The following is a 16,672-nucleotide window of genomic DNA, read 5'->3' on the forward strand; positions in this document are numbered from 1 at the left end:
AATGAACTTCATCTACTTCAACTATCTTATCTGCTCTACCAGTAAGAAGAACAGTGTGTCTAAATTACAGCCTCTAAACACAGTCTTGGCAGAAGTTTAATGATACTGGTTATTTAAATTCCTTATTTGGTCTTCATTACATAACACATCGACGCTGTTCGATATATCGTGCCACCGGAAGGTTCTAGAACACAAGTACCCTTTATAAAACTCATGAAATATACTTTACGTACCTTCTTCTGGTTCCTTATTTTCTCCTGTCTTTCTCTCTTCCAGTATTTGGCCAAATTTATCGTTGAAATATATTATTACTTAAATTAGAACACTGAATTTCAATCTTTGAAGAGTCACTACCATGTTTGTTTACTTAACCACACTAGGAATATGTAGGTCTATTGTTTTATAGATAAAGTAATATTAATGTTTTAATCTTCACTATACGTGTATAAAGCTATGAGCTGACAAATTATTGAGCACTTCCTGTAGATCTACAATGAATAAATTTGCATGATTGTAGTTTTCCGGTACTAACCGACAGGAAAGTTGCCAAAAGTGAACATTTTTAATTTTTAGGGAGTCTAAAGAGGGGACGAGGAATTTCCGAATATTATTTAAATGGTCCTTTTTTTCTTTTTTGGACATAATCTCATGTTTTAGGTACTTAGAATGAAATCTCTAAATTCACTATGCTTATACGTTTTCGAAGCGTTACCTAAGTGAATCAGAAATAAAAATTTCCAATCGTGGAGTGGTTTTACGGGGAACTGAAAAATCTTTCCCATATTGTTTATATGGGACGTATTCTACACATCCAAAATGTTTAGGGACTTCCGGGAGGATTAAAATGATGAAATCTGGCATTATTGTAGCCTTTCAGGACTAACTGACAGGAAAATTGCCAAAAGTGAATATTTGTAATTTTTAAATGTCTAAAAAGGGATGATGAAATTCCCATGTTATTTAAATAGGCATTTTCTTGGGATACAAAATTTTATTTTTTTAGATAGTTGAAATAGCAAAAGAAACGATAGAATTGTGGCTTAAAGAGGTGCGAGGCCGTAGGAAGAGCAAAGAAAGTGTGTGGGGGGCGAAGGCCACGGATGGGAGATTCAGGAAATACGAAGAGCAAGTTCACGAAATTCACTGTTGATGCAAAGGGCGTTAGATACGGAAGGCGAGGAGGTAGGCCGAGCAAACTCGGGGGTCTGGGGCCGGAACCCGCAGCTAGCAAAAGGCTAGTCTATCTTACAAAATTGAAGGTGACTATGTGACTCTTAATCTCTTGAAAAGCCCGACCGAGGTTGATCAAATTATTGATAAAAATGCGATTCTGGCCTGGAAGTGCTTTTAGCTATCCATTTTGATGGTAGAACTTCGCGCAGGAAGAGGAAGGAGAATTATAAAAAAAAATAAGTAAGACTTAATAACTCTTGAACCAAACGAACGATCCTGATTAAATTTTCCATATAGATGTGGTTCGTTCTTCCGATATTTTTTATCACTTCACTTTGACGAAGCATCATTGGGAAGGAGGGGAAATATACTAAATTCAATAAATATAAAAATAAAATTGACTATGTTCATAAGTTAATAAGTGTTGAACCACCCGATCGATTTCAATCAAATTCTCAACATAGATGAGGCCGAACCTTGCAAGTCTTTTGTCTTTTCACTTTGACGGTAGATATTAAGAGAAGGCGAGGGAATGGAGGGGAAATATACGAAAGTGAATAAAACTTAATAACACTTGAACCACCTGACCGATCTCGATCAAACTTTCAACCTAGGTTAGGTTTGGGCCTGGTATGTTTTCCTCATTTCACTTTTACAGTGCAATGCAGCGGAGGGACAAGGGAGAGATATGTATATAAAAAAGGAACAATAAAAATAAAAGTGACTGTTTTTGTGACTTCATCACGCTTAAACTACCCGACAGAACTTAACCAAATCTTGGTCATAGATGAGTTTCGAAACTGGGGTGGTTTTTGTCGTATCACTTTTAAGCAAAACTTAGGGGAGGGTAATGGGAGAGATCTATAAAAACAAATAATACTTAGCTCTTGAACCACCAGACCGATAAAAATTTTCAACATGGATGACGTACGGACCCGGATTTTTTAAAATATTTTACTTTGACATTGGAACCTAGCGAAGGGGGAGGAGAGGGGTATTTTTTTATATAAAAACAAGAAAAACTTAAGTCTTGAACGACCCAACCGATCTCGAAAAAAGTTGCAACATAGATGAGGTTTGCGCCTGGGATAATTTTTTTCATTTAATTTTGACGGTGCAACTTAGGGCATGGGGAGATATACGAAAAAAATTTTAAAAAATAAAGTTACTGTAACATCACTCTTGAACCACCCGACTGATCTCGATCAAATTTTCAACATAGATGAGGTTCGGGCCTGGGATATTTTTGTTTTATCATTTTACTTTGACGGTAGAGCTTAGAGGAGGGGATAGGGACGATATATATAAACAAACCTTAGTAACTCTTGAACACCAGACCGATCTTAATGAAATTTACAGCAAATGAAGCTTAAACCTGAGACGGATTTCGTTATATCACTTTCACGGTGTAACTTAAAAGTGGGGAGGGGAGAGACAGTTAAAAATAATCGATATTAGTGTCGAATCCTTAGTTTTCCGGGTCGCTGAAATGAACAGTGACATTTCTGATGCCGTTTAAATCCAAATTCAGCCTCAAACTTGGGGGAGGGGAGATACATAAAAATGATTGAAATGACCAATATTAGTGTCTAATTTGCTGAGCTGTTTTCAGGATGGCTGGGATAAACAATGACACTTCCAACGTCATGCCTCGCAATATGGAGAAGGGAGAGAGATATACAAATGACCGATATCAAATAGCGCTTTACTAATAGTAAAAAATGACTGACTAACGGAACATATTGCTATTTTTTCTTAATTTAACCCAGCGAAGCGGGTAATTGAGGCTACTTAATTATAATTTTAGATAAATGTTTTTTCTTATTTCTTTGCTTTTACGTGTATAAATTTTACTTTAGTTTGCTCTTTATTTTATTCGAAATTCCATTCAGTTTCGTCTTTGTCTTCGGAGTAGATGTTGAATCCTTCATTGGCGGTAGATGTGGTATGCGATTGTATTGTGTGAAACTGTGGAACTATTTATATACTCCTTTATACCTCGTGTGGTTTATGTACATTTTATAGTTTCTTTCAGTGTTCTAGTTCTTAATTCTATTGTTTGTATGCGTGTTTGGGTTTTATGGGTTTATAAAATGACTTTTTTTGTTTGCCATACAGTGTTCTTTGAAATATATTTGTTCGCAATGAGTATGATGTTCTGCATTGTCTGTTGTTACTGGTAATTCTTTCTAGGGCAAGTTGGGTGAATTACAAAATAAATTATCTGAAATTATTAATTAACGAATATTCCACTAGCAGTGAACCATTTCTTCTAATAATATATATATATATATATATATATATATATATATATTATAAAATAATATACGTTTGAGGACGTCGGGTTCTCTGTCCCCACTTTTATTTTATAAAGTAAATTATTGGAAGAAATTCTTTTATGCAAGTGGTATTTTGTTTAGCTAATAGTTTGAAATAGGTGACATCACGAAGTGGACGGAACAGATGCGCTTCTAAAACCGGAATCAATAGAACCAGATCATAGGAACTAAAAGAACCAAATCACCGGGATCGAAAACAAAACAACAAATGAATCAATTCAAATGAATGAAATGCCTATCAAATGAATGAAAACTTGCCGAACTCTTCCTTAATTTATAGATTCTAAAGCTGTAAAAGTGCATCTCCTCCTAAGACAAATTCGTATTTGGTGAAGGTAAAGTTTTGATAAGTTTTGGAAGATTTAAAACTAAAATTCAATACTTTCGATGGAAAGACATGTTTATCAGGAACAAATTTCTGCAGACGACACAATTAAAGACACGGTAATACAGCTGATTTTTACGTCCAGAAGTTTAGGGTTACTAGTGTAAAATCATTGTAAGTACTTTACGGCGGAGAAAATAAGTGCATATGATTGATCTCCCCATTAGTATATTGCTTTTTTACCAAGTGGACCGTTACTGGTATGAAATTATGAGAAGTGTTATTGAAACTCGTATCATTGCTGAAACGCATGCATACCCATAACTCGTATCTACTACTCTCGCTTGCATGCATACCCGTAACAGCTGATGCGCCTACTCCCTTCGGACGAACACTCCCCGCCTTCAAAATCCTCTGCCCTGAGTTGGTTAAATCAGGGTTAAAGAAACACTTTTAAAAAGACGTTTTTGTTGAAAACAAATTACTTTAAAAAAAAAAAGTCTAAAATGTTGATTTTGTTTAAAACAATAATCAAAATAGACATATATATATATATATATATATATATATATATATATATATATATATATATATATTACAGTTTTACTTGCCATCTAAACGCAAAACCAAACTTCTGGAATTTCCCTAATTTCAATCCATCCAAATAAATGTTCCAGTCAGGAGAAAGAAATCGGAAGTTTCCCGATCTCCACTCACGGAATGTGTAATTTAGTTTGTTTGTATTACGTTCAATTAGTTGTAAGCATTTTTAAGCTTTAAACGCCAATAGACGCAACTGCTGCTTCGGATCTTTAAACCTCAATAGCTCAGTCCCTAATTAAGGTCGGAAGATGATTTTGGTACCAATTTATTCCTGAAGGCAGCTTTCCGACGGTGTGCATTTTATGCATGTGAGGGTACCATAGTGGGGATAGGTGGGAGAAAAGTAAAGCTCGTGCTTGTCTTCTTCAGCAGGTTTTCTGGGGGGCATTCTCCCCTTGGAGTTACACTTATAAAAACTAGTGTGAAAAAAAATGAAATGCTTAAGTGTTACGTCCCACTGGTGTGCCGGCTAGGCTAAAGGAGATAGTGGTATTGCGAAATAAATAAAATGGTGGAATGAAGAAAGTGGGAGGAAACGGGAGAACCCCGAGAGAACACATGCGCGATGTGTTTGTCCACCACAAAGCTCATTTTGCATCAGCTTGGATCGAACCAAAAACCCATGCGCCAGAGGTGAACGCTGTAGCATTGAGCCACCGCGGCCGCAAGAAATTAGTATGCAAAGCTATGAGGTAAGCCACTACATGGTAATATCCTAAATTTGTACTTCTTGCTTATATAGGGGGAAAGGGGGGGGGTAAAATTCGCCAAATTTTGGAGTTTGTATTTTTGACGAAAATTAAACTTTTTTTTTTTTTTACAACAAACATCAATAGCTCAGCCCCTAGTTAAGCTAGAAAATGATTTGGTACCAATGTATTCCTGAGGGACGAAGCTTTCCGCCAGTATGCATTTTATGTTGTGGGGTTACCGCGGCCAAAGGGGGAGAGGGTGAAATTCGTTTTTTATTTTTCCATCATCGGGTTTTGGTGGACCATTCCTCCCCTTTTTGTGGTACACCCATAAAAATTGAAGCAATGAAGTAGTCCCATACATGATAATAACCTGAATGTGTACATGTTTATAGGACAGGAGGTGGCAAATTAGGCTAATTTACATATTTTTTTCAACACGGTTTCATATAAGACAAGATATCTTTCACTGAATTAGTCTAGAAGCATAATACTTTTGTGCAGTAAAAGTGATTTGCGTATGAACGTAGTACTACGGTGAGGGAGGCGAGAAAATATCAGATTCAATGAATTTCTTTTTATTGCGCATATGTTTTTAGGAATATTTCCTACACAAAACGCATTCACTACGCTTTGTATTGCAACAATGGCTACTAGTTTTTTATATTGTTATTACAAGTGTCTAGTCTAAATATTTGCATCATTTTGTCAGCGTAAGGTGAAAGCAAGGTTGCCAGGGTCCTACAAAGAAGTTTTTCATTCTGTTTCCTCTTCTTCTACGAATATGGCGGAAATTTCATGAATGTAACCTCGTTGAATTCTGTGGTCTATAAACTTTCCAATGGTGTATGAATCATGACTCTGTGATAATTAGGGGGTCACCAGAGCCTCCAACGTGAGATACTACGATTTTGTTAAAATCACTGGCGGGCGTCTAAAACTTAATTGCTTTTATACCGTAGACACTAACAAGTGTTAGTTATCCACGTTGCAGATAGAAATATATCTTGAAAACTGTTTAGCGAAAATATATCATTTGCTCCTTGTAGGCTAGTCACTGCTCTTTCCTTTGAGTTGTATTGTATCTGTCAAAGTATTTCTTATAGCTTATGATATGAGAATTGTTCATGATTATGGATATGACAGTGACGAAAAAATACTCAAATTTGAATTTCTGAGGTTGGATTTTAGAATAGTGTACAGTGTGTTTAACCTTCATAATTCTTGGAATTTAAGAAATGTCCAAATACTTCAATTTAATTACTGTTGGTTTAGTAATACGCACATTGTTGTGCAGAATTTCGTTCAGTAATTGCTGTTATAATAATAGTATAGCTTTGTAATTTACTCCATGCACAAATTCTGCGGAAAATCGATTGTGTTTGTTAAAAAATTAAATTAGCTTCCTCAATCGGATATTTTAGTTGTTTTAAACATGTTCAACCACCCTCGAATAAAACACGTTTAAAACAGTGTTTAAAACAAACTGAATACAAGAACAGCCCTCGTATTAAACATGGTTTAAACCTATCAGTTCTAGAACAAATAGCATTCATGCTTTTTAGTGGCTACTTAGCACAGGTTAGTTTGTGGTCTTTGCACTCTACTTTTCACGCTACAAATCCGGAAGCCGTATTTAATCGTAAAAGAATTATAATTTTTCAACAGTTATTTATTGTGGCCACCTTGAATTTTATCTATGCCAAGTGAGATATTTTCATATCGCACAGTGGTACAGTTTTCGGGGCCAATAAAAAGGAAATTACCTAGGTAGTTAAATAATTATATCTTTTCAACAATTCTTTCTAGTGGTGAGCCAAATGTAAACCTCAACGTCCATTTCATGAATATAATGATAGGTTCCTGCGACCCCAATTAGTGCACTAAGAATGTACATAATAAGTAATGTCCGGATTTGTATGTAATTACATATTCTTTCCTTCATATGTAGGGTCGTCAAATCCTTAAATGTTTGTGATTCACATCTGTAGGATGCTTCAACTCAAGTTTCCTATTACATATTTTGACCAATACTATTTTTTTTTTTTTTTTTTTTTTTTTTTTTTTTTACATAAAACCGTCTTAAAATTTTGCGATTACTGAAATCTTCATTAAAATTTAAAAATAATAAACTGTCCAACTGTGCAAGGCTTGCATCTAGATTCAATTTTGTCATATCTACCTTTTAGTTTCTATACCAAAAGAAAAATCTCTCTTTTTTTATTTTTCAAACCATGTTTCGCAGAAGTTTTACAGAGAACAAAAGAAATATAAGAAGAAACAAGTAAAAATCCTCCCTCCGGGGTACATTAGCAGCGCCCTTTATTCTCAACTCTGGAGCAAGACAGATCACGGGCCTCAAAGGCGACTGGCTAGAACATTCCTAAAATAAAGTCCATTTGATTGTTATCGGAGGTCGGACGGGAAAAAAGATGAAAGCAAATCCTGCAATTCAAGTTAAAAGTGTATGCTAGTGTGCTTCCAGGAATTTACTGCAAGAGTTCTTTCCAAGAAGCTGGTGACAATGGCAATATCATAGCAGGTAACCTAAGCTTCCAAAGAACTTCGCTTGTTCAACTGAATGACAGGAGGACAGTACTCCAGTATTGCAGTTGCAAAACGCACGTGTTCTGTATTGACCGTCGAAGTTAGAAATGGCTACGGATGTCTCAACTTTATCCGCGAAATTGCGGTCGTGGGTAACTATCGATGACGCGTATACTACGGACGGTCAAGATTGTGTCAAGTGTGCGATAAAAAAAAAAAAAAAAATGGATGTTCAATAAAATCTCAGTTAGAACATGTACGAATTGCACTCCATGCAAGAAATAAAAACTTGCAAACTGCAAACTGAAAAAAACAAAACAAGTATTCTTGACACAAACGAATCTAGACACCCCAGAGAGAGAGTTATTCAAAGACTTGTGCCAAGAAATGATAGCTGCAAACATTCCTGGGAACAAAGTTCAAGTGCCAAAATGCCGTTCTTTTCTGGAGAAGTACTGCGGGCGTCGAATTCCTGACGAATCCACTCTTCGAAAGTGTTATCTCGAAGTTTGTTATAGGGAAGCTATAGATACCATTAGGGTAGAAATAGGTAGTTCATCTGTATTTCGATTTTTGTGGACAAAACAACAACGTTTTGGGACATTATGTAGCAAATTTAGTGATTGGAAAATTAAGTGAAAATGCTCCATCTAAATCCTATCTTATTGCGAGTAAATTGCTGGAACGTACGAATCATTCCACGATTGCTCGCTTTGTAAACGATGGCCTTAAAGTGTTGTTGCCGAGAGGAGTTCAGGAGGAAAAAGTCACAGTGCAGCGTACATGCTAAAAGCAACTAGAGTACTTAAAGCTTTTTACCCTCACTTAATTCATTTCACCTGTATGGCCCATGCTCTTAAGCGTGTTGCTCAAAAGGTGAGAGACAACTTTTGCGAAGTAAATCAACTAGTTTCTTCCACGAAAAAAAAGTTTTTAAGGCGCCACGTGTTCAAGTTTACAGAGATCAACTGCCAGACGTGCCACTTCCTCCGGAGCCTGTGCTAACGCGATGGGCACTTGGATACAGGCAGTACATTTCTACAATGAACATTTTCAAAAAATTAAACCTGTTGTGCATTCGTTTCCATCGGAGTCTGCTGTGTCATTTTGCAATGCACAGAAACTGTTTAATGACTCCAAAGTAGCGGGTGATATCGCATACATAGACAGGAATTTTGGTTGGCTACCTACAAGCATTAAAAAGCTAGAGACTGTTGGGCGGCCTCTTCCGGAATCCATGAAAATCATAGAGGATGCAAAGAGACTGCTGCAAGGTGTAAGTGAAGTTGTAGGAGAAAAAGTTCGAAAGAAACTAAATGCACTGCTGGAAAGAAATCCAGGTTACAACAGCCCAATGGCAGCGTTTGAGATTCTCAGTGTTGAAACAAGAACCCCCCTAAAGATATTTCCCCCAACTACATCCCCCTGTTGAAATACGCTTCTGTTACCTCATGTGATGTGGAGAAATCATTCTTTGCATACAAGAATATTTTATGCGATTGCCGACAAAATTTTACTTCTGATCATTTGGAAATATACCTTGTAACCCATTGTGCAAAAACACACAGTTGAACTGCATGCACATCTTTTGTAAGTACTTTATTTAAATTTAAAATGTTCATTAGTGGAAACATTGTTCAATCTTAGTTCAGCTGGTATTTTTCAAAGATATAGAACTCCTTTTCCCTGCATGAAACAAATATATATAAAACAATACAGTTTGTCTTCAGTTGCTTTTAGTATTTAAATTTGTATATTGCGTATAATTCATTTCAAGATTGGGCCATGGTGACGGATGCGCATTTAGTGTGAAAGGTTCTAGATTTGAAACGGAACCACACCACGTGAATTTCTGACGTACAAATGCTTTTTTCGGGGCTTTCCTGTTTCTCTCTAGCAGATTCACATCTTCCTTCATTCGCGTCTGATTTTTATTATCCTGCAATCAGTCACGTCAATGACGTATGGCTGACTCAGCTGTTCTAGCATTTCACTTCACTGGGGGACATGCATTAAGCGGGATGAGGTGTAGTAGATTTTCCTTTTTATTCTCATAATTCGTTTAAAAATTGCATACTCATACCCGTCTTAATATTATGTTTTCGTAAATATGTAACATATGAAATATTACATATTCTTATATAATATTACATATTTCTTACATTTTTAAGTGATTTTTGCTACATATTTATGTACATATTTAGGGGGTTGATATTGCATAAAAATTCAGACTCTAAGAATAAGACAGGGTTCTAGAAAACTGGCTCGCATCCCCATTGAGTTGTAATAAGGAAAAAAATGAACCTTGCTCTAACCCGCCTTCATTCGTTAGACGTTACTACTCTCTGACTTCAGTATTAAGCTTTGATAAAGCAAGAAACCAACCTGGCTACTAATCTACTTTCACCCATGTGTGTGGGCCATTATTTCAAAACTGCCCCCCTCCAAAAAAAAAAAGGACAAGAAAATAAGAAATGGTTATGGCAACTGTTAACAGTGAACGACGGAAAAGAGGGAAAAGTAATTATATGTAAGGTACACTGGTGCAGTTCTACTATACGGATCCGTAGATTGATAGAATTTGCAGAAGAAATTCGTAAAAAAATTTTAATAGAGCAGTGTATGAGTAACGGAAATAAAGCAAGCACTTACCTATGTGATCTTGATTCAGGTATAATGCATAGGATATAAACTGATTCAACGTGAATATGGGTATACGAAAAGCAAGATTTAAGAAGCGGAACCATTGATATCCAGCTGATGTACCAGGTGTACACTGCAAGATTATAAATTGTGGGCATCTGAAAATTGAGAGAAATGGCGCTAATGTCAGATGTAGTGCACAAGCCTACAATTTCCCATTTATGTCGAAAATAGAACAGAACCAACCAAAGTGGGGCTTCTAACTACTACTACTACTACTTATACTATGGATCCGTATGCACGTTGTTTGATGTGGCATTAGTGCTTTTTAGTGGCCACCTGGCACAGGTTGGTTAGTGTTCTTGCAGAAGACTTGTTAAAGTGAACCTGCACCGGAGAATGCAAGAGCACACCTCGCAAATGATTGCTGAAAATACAGAATTGAAACCAGAGAGAAAGAAGGGTAAGTCTTTACTATGGCCATTTCATTCATTTTTTCGATTCTTCGATTCAGTGATTTGATATTTCGGTTCCCTGATGCTGGTATGAAGTCATGTGGTACGTGATAATGTGCACTTCATGCTTTTTTTGTTCAAACAGTGAAATATGGATATGGTGTGACGTCATCTTGTGTCAAAATATTTAATGTTTCATGTGGTTTGTTGTGTCTGGGGGAGGTATTACCACTTGTACATCAAATAGAATCATTAATTTTGTTTTCAAATCCCCCACACACATAGTCATACATTAAGTAATGGGCACATGATTATTCTTCCCAAGCGAGATAGAAACAGATATTCCTAGAAAAGCACCTTAAGTACAAGAGCAAAATTCAAGAATGCAGTAAAAAGAAGAGAGAAAGTACCAGGCGGAAATGCTCACACACTAAGTACAAGGGCAATATTATTTTTCCGAATACAGTATACAAAAACACACATTAAGTACAAAGACAAATATCAGGAATGCAACGAAAAAGAGAATAAGGACGAGGAAGCATTCATTTCCACATATCTCAAATCGTTGGTGGTTATATATGAGCAACTTCCAACAGAAACTTGTGAAACCGCGTTGCGAGGGGATACTTTTTTTAAGAAGAAAAAAAAAGAAAGGAGGCCAGATGTCTACTGAAATGGTGTCTTTCGCTCCCAGTAAATCTTTCCATACGAGAAATATCGGTCGGTGATTTTAACCAAGAAATATAAAGCATACTAAAAGTTAATGCCTAGAATGACCTACTCAGGAGCATAGAAGTGTTTAGCGTTGCGTGGTTGTAAAATTCAAAATGTGATATGTTGTTTGCATATTATTGATCTAAAATAATAATTCGTAACATGTGAAGAAAGATGTACTTTTTCCTTTATAAAAAATATCACTAACAAACCAATTTGAGAATCCCACCTTAGAACTGTCTGCAGTGACGGCCATCAGCACATAAAGCCAGTGATGATTTCTAATATACTATTGAACACTGTATGCACACAAAATTATCACTGATTAAGGCAAGGTTCTAGAACAGAAGTCCCCTTTCTCAAACAGAAAACAACGTGCCCTGCGGGGCTCTAATCCGCCTTCACTCGTTAACGCTCTCTCGGCAACACTATGTGAAATAAATATTAAACTTTGGTACAGAAAGGAACCAACCACCTTGTATCCTATATGGGGGACTTGTGTTCTAGAACCTTCCCACTGATTAGGTATCATAGAAGACACTCAAAGTGCCACTATAGACACAGCGATAAAAATTGGACTTTTTACAACTTGGGTTACACGTGGCGGTATCCTGACAAGCACACCTGCCATTTTCTCCCTCCTCACTACCGCTGTCGCCACCTACATCAATGAGCGCAGACGCAGTTACATTCACTGACGTAGCATGAAACATTTTAAAGGCGCAACCCGTCGAAACTATCAAACAGCAGGACAGGAGAATCTAGGTACGCTTGCTTTCTTCTCAAATCACTCATTAAGTAACTCCAACTAACTCTGTTACCTATTTTCTAATATCCTAGATAGTCAATCAATATTTCCTAAAAGTATGGCGTTTCTCCTCCTCCCCAAACGGGAAGTAGTTCTCGTAAAATTCAACCGTAGGATCATTACAGTCGGAACCAACATGATTTCTAACCGATTCGACTCGTAAGAAACTGGTTCCTCATTATATGTTCCAAGAAACCAGTTCTTTGTCAATTGGTTCATTAAACGATTCAATTGAATGAAATGGCCAAGACTTTTCAAAAAAAAAAAAGTAATTTTTTAAAATAAATTTCTGTGTGGATTCGTATAGTAATACTGCACGGGTATACTAAAATAACAGCAAACAAATAGTTATACAACCTTGAAAACTGGTTAATGCTGGTCTTATCCAAGGCCGCCATCTGAGGAACAATAACCCTTTATTCTTACCTTTTATCCTAAGTAATCTAACCAAATTACATTTTTAGTTCATTCTACACACATGAGGAATCATAACGTGGGGTTAAATTCCAAAGTTGGGCGTCCGTTTCCAGCGAAATTTTTAAAATTTACAGGAAATATATGGATAATTTGATCGTTTCTGTGCTTGATAATATATAAGAGTCTCGAAAAATCTGTTTATTTGTTATATATAAGCGGTTATAAACATGGGACTATATGGCGAGCGGAGGGAACTACTTGGCACAAGGTAACCGAACAGTTGCATTGTGGGAAAGAAACGAGCATTTATGTTACCAATATGGCGAATGTACAAGGGCAATGAACTAGCAGTTTTAACATTTGTGAAGGAATACATTGATAACGAGCAAAATCTTTTAAAAGTTTGTGAAGAGCACGGATTAATGAACCTAATAACAAATTGCAGAAAGTGTGGAAAGAAGATAACAGTGAAAAAAGCGGACGCCCAACTTCGGAATATATGCCATAACGTGTAATAACTGTTTAACCTTTCACTGAGTAAGACTTGGCAGATAGAAGAATGAAAAACGTTGAACCAATAATTTTCTCTGAAAGCTATACTACATCCTCTATGACCCTAACACTCCGAGATTGATAGTACAATCACAAGAACACTTGCAATTTTCACGATATTTCCTTCAAAATATAGCAGAAATTATTATTGTTCTTTTTTCCACAAATCATTAATGGTTGTAAAGATTTTGACGCAAGACTTAGGCATAATGTTATTTCTATACGTAAATAAATTATTCACATAAATATCCCTCCCCGCAAGAGTTCTAACCCGTCAACAGTGTTGACAAGCCGTGGAGAAAAAAGTCGCTACTAAAGAGATATAATTTTAGGTGGAAAGTAACTTAAAAAAGAAAAAATCGTGAAATTTCTTGTCAACATACATTACTTTAAACTTTCGGGAGCTTGTTTCTGTAACCAACAAGTGTACAAGATATAGTTGATTAACTATTATTATAAATTGACGTTATTATAAATTGAAACTTGTTGTTTCAGGAATACTAGAGGTAGTACAGTTGAGACAATATTTTCTGTACCCGGTCAGCAGAAAGGGTCTAATACGGCTTGTAGACGATCCAAGAAAGCTTGAACAAGACTCTTGTTCAAGACCATTCAAGACTATTTGATGAAAAAGACATCAGCACTGACGTCATTTTTCTCTTGAATTCAATAGTTTCGTTCAAGAAATTTCGTTTCGGTCCTGTTCTAAACAATCCAATTCAAGAGCATTCAATAGCCAATCAGCGTTCGAGTTTGAGTGCAGGAAAATACAAAACAAGTAAGATGGCGTCGTGAGACAGAGTTGAAGTTGAATAAATATCTTTTCGTTACTCTTTTCCATAATTATATGATATTCCAAGTGTGTATTGTGATAAACAAAGCTAATATATGCGCCGGAAGATATCGTTAGTATTTTTTGTTGATAATATTCACGATTTATATAGTTATAATCCTTGCATGCCCATAACTTTTGTTAAATTTGGAGGCAATGGGAAGTATAAGTATTAATTTGAGAATTGAATATACAAGAATACCGGGTGTAAATTAAAAAAGAAGAGTCCATTAAATAAAAAAAATATATAACTGATTTTTCTTGATTTAATAAGACGTTTTGTACTGTTATTAATCTCTGATAATATCAAATAATTGTGTACAGATTGATAATATGCTCACAAACTGAAGTATCCTGGAAATGATTGCATGTTATCCTACTGTAATCTAAGTATTTTATCACGAAATCCACACGTAGTATTTGAGAAGTTATTTCTTAAGGTAGAGGTTGCTTTCACGTGTGCAGATTAATTTTACTAGTGCTTTCCCGTAAGGTACAAATGTGCATCCTAACATATGCTACATACAAGACTGTCCAAAAATAATAATAAATAAATAAAATCGAGATGCTATTTAACAGTGTCGGGGCAGGAGCATTGAAGGGGGTCCACGGGAGAGTAGTCCGTACGGAGCAGGCGCGTCATCGATTGAGGTTATAGTATAAGAATAAGAATAATGTATAAATTAGAATAGTGCAACAAACCCTTGACATCGTATTCATTCATTTGAACTGAACTATAGCTCTTGTAATGATTTGATACTGGTAACATTAAACTTCTAAACATAAAATACTGGTTTCCTACATTATGCAGACGTTTCGACAGTGGGAATTATTACGGTATCTCAGATAATTCTGCTTCATACAAACTCAAACATTTTAACAGCAAAAATTACTATTCGTTTGACGGGTTATTCTTAACCAGTACCAAAACAGGGATAAATTTGTGAAGAAAGTCTGATGCAGATACGGGCGGTAAGTCCTGTAGCCGAAAAATATTATCATTGTTTCGTTTGGTTTTCTGTGATTTCAGCCTTTTCTTTAAACAGTCTTCGATGCAAAGCATAAATAACATCAAAAGGCAGTCCTTGCCTCGTGATACACACAATTTTAGGAAACTTCGATTTTTTCTTTCTGAGTGTGGTTCTGTCATCAGCACGCCATTTGGAGAATCATATTTTTTTTTTAAAAAAAAAAAGCTTAGTGTAGGGAACGATTTTATACCAAAGCAGCACTTTACTTTTTTAACGTCACCTAACCTAACTCGCATTTAATGTAAAAGGGACAAACTACTTAGTAAAAATTCGATGGGATTGCTGCAAAATCAATTGACCTGTTTTCTAAATTATTTAATATAATCTATTAAATTACAAATGCCTGCAGAAAGTTAAGAAAAATATGCTAATATTATAGCTATTCATGCGCAGGTCTGAACTAAATCACTACGCAGTTTCGCTTTCATTTGTTTTCATAGTTACAGTCTCTTGTTTTGGACTGCTATCTATTAACAAGAATATAAAACAGATTCAATACCTCTATGATCGTGTAAAAGTTGTTTCAAGTCCGTTCGAGACTCTTGTTCAAGTGTCTCGAACAATACTCCTTTGAACGTGTAAATTTGAGGCATTGAATGGTCTTGTTCAATCTTTCTTGGATCGTCTACAAGGAGCATAATATATTCTATGGTGCAAAGTGTGTAGGACAAAATCCAAGCTAAATTCTGGCAAGGTGGATAAAATTAAAGGAACAGTATCGTGTGCGTACCTGTGTTATGTGCCTGAGAGGGACGCAGACAAGATTGGACGACGACAAGCCTGAACACTTAATTTTGGTCGCTCCCGACAAGGTTGGACAACGACAAGTTTGGACACTTCTCAATTTATTCTCTTGCGCCAGACTCGAACGAATTCCTGAGGTGTCCTAGCTTGTCCTGGTCGATCCCGACAAGCCTGGACACATCTCGTTTTGGGTCGTTGACGACAAGGTTGGACGACGACAAGCCTGGACACATTCCTGGGGTGTCCAAGCTTGTCGTGGTCGACCCCGACAAACCTGGACATATCTAAGTTTGGGTCGCTGACGACAAGGTTGGCCAACGACAAGCCTGGACACATTCCTGAAGTGTCCAGGCATGTCGGGATCGCTGACGACAAAGGGCAGTTAGTGTTATCAATGTACAAGGGCAACTGTTCTCTAAGAATTTAACCTTATCAAAGAAAGCAATTAACCTGATCGATGTTTAAGAACGCGCCCCTAGAGTCAGCGGGGCAAAAAAACGTGGCTTTCACGGCAGAGTCGCATGGTCCGTACTTACCATGATTTTTTGGTGGAAATATTGCAACGATTGCTAAATACTGCCTTTAATTTTTTAAGTAAAACTAAAATTTTGTAAATAATAATAATCTCTTTTAATAAAAGATAAATAAATTTAAAATAATTCGAAAATCCTCTAGTAGAGGACAGTAGCTGACAGGGGAGAATCAGCCAATAGCGATATAGATGCGAGCCATGCAACTCAAAGGAAGGGCATGTATGTATGAACTGGAAAGTTTGTTGGAACAGACATTTCAAATTG

The 16,672-nt window shown here is 36.3% G+C and overlaps 1 protein-coding gene across 3 annotated transcripts in view; it reads right to left on the reverse strand.

Annotated features, from left to right (window-relative positions):
• LOC145674499 (uncharacterized) overlaps nt 1-13,548 on the reverse strand; it is a 57,048-nt gene extending 43,500 nt beyond the window's left edge. For all 3 annotated transcript variants that reach the window (XM_081744649.1, XM_081744648.1, XM_081744650.1), the window contains exon 1: nt 12,726-13,548. The gene's annotated coding sequence lies outside the window, so the exon portion shown is untranslated. The remainder of the gene's footprint in view (nt 1-12,725) is intronic.
• Nucleotides 13,549-16,672: the final 3,124 nt, after the last annotated feature.

This window comes from Thermobia domestica, chromosome 17, assembly GCF_964235325.1.
Source record: "Thermobia domestica chromosome 17, izTheDome1.hap1.1, whole genome shotgun sequence".
NCBI lineage: Eukaryota > Metazoa > Arthropoda > Insecta > Zygentoma > Lepismatidae > Thermobia > Thermobia domestica.